This window comes from Galeopterus variegatus, unplaced genomic scaffold (assembly GCF_000696425.1).
Source record: "Galeopterus variegatus unplaced genomic scaffold, G_variegatus-3.0.2 Scaffold17025, whole genome shotgun sequence".
NCBI lineage: Eukaryota > Metazoa > Chordata > Mammalia > Dermoptera > Cynocephalidae > Galeopterus > Galeopterus variegatus.
In genome coordinates, this window is record NW_007743136.1 from 1 (window position 1) to 1246 (window position 1246).

Consider the following 1246-nt stretch of genomic DNA (forward strand, 5'->3'; position numbering starts at 1 on the left):
TGGATATGGACTTACTTCTGCCATTTTGCTAATTGTTTTTTAGTTGTTTTGTAGATGCTTTGTATCTTTCTTCCTGTTTTGCTGTTTTGCTTTGTGGTTTTAATGATTTTCTGAAGTGGTATGCCTTGAATACTTTCTATTTTTATTTTGTGTTTCTACTAAAGATTTTTGCTTTATGGTTACCAAGAGGCTTACATAGAACATCTTATACATAAAATAGCCTATTTCAAGCTGATAACAATAACTTCAGTTGCATAGAAAAACTCTACTTTACTTCCCCTGCCCACATTTTATGTTTTTGATGTCAGAATTTACATCATTTTGTAATGTGTATTTCTTGACAATTTATTTTAACTATAATTGTTATTAATGTGTAGTTCTGTCTTTTAACCTTTGTACTAAGCATAAAATTGCCTTACACGTCATTGAATCCTTGAGTACTTGGAATATGGCTCTGATTTTCTTATACCATTGAATCTTGTACTTTCATGTATTTCATATTTTTAGTTTTTAGTTTCTTTTTATTCATATACTTCATGGTTTAAATTCATGGCCTTTTGTTTCAGCTTGAAGAACTTTAGTAATTTGTGTAAGGCAGGTCTAGTGGTGATGAACTCCTTGAGCTTTTGGTTGTCTGGGTACATTTTTATTCCTCCCTCATTTCTAAAACAGAGCTATGCTGGTTAAAGTATTATTGGTTGAAAGTTTTTTCTTCTTCTTCTTCAGGACTAGAATATGTCATCCCACTCTCTCTTGGCCTTCAATGTTTCTACTGAGATATCCAGTGAGAGTTGTACTGAACTCTTTGTGTGTAATACTTTTGGTGTGTCTTCATGCTCTCAGAATTTTTCTTTGATTTTGATAATTTAATTATCATGTGTTTTGGTGAACTCCTCTTGGGTTGAATTTGATTGTAGACCTCTGCATTTCCTGTTCTTGGATTTTAAGATTTATTCCCATATCAGGGAAGTTTTCAGCCGTAATCTCTCTATATATGCTTTCTGGTCCCTCTCATCTTTCTTCTCCTTCTACAACTCCTATAGGTAAAGGTTTGGTGTCATAATGGTATCTCATAATTCCCATATGCTTTCTTTAGACTTTTGCCTTTTTGCTTCTCTAACTGGATAATTCAAATTTTCTGTCTTCCAGTTCACTGAATTCTTTCTTTTGTTGAGTCTACTATTAAAGCTTTCTATTAAATTTTTCAGTTCAGTCATTGTATTCTTCATCTCTAGGATTTCTATTT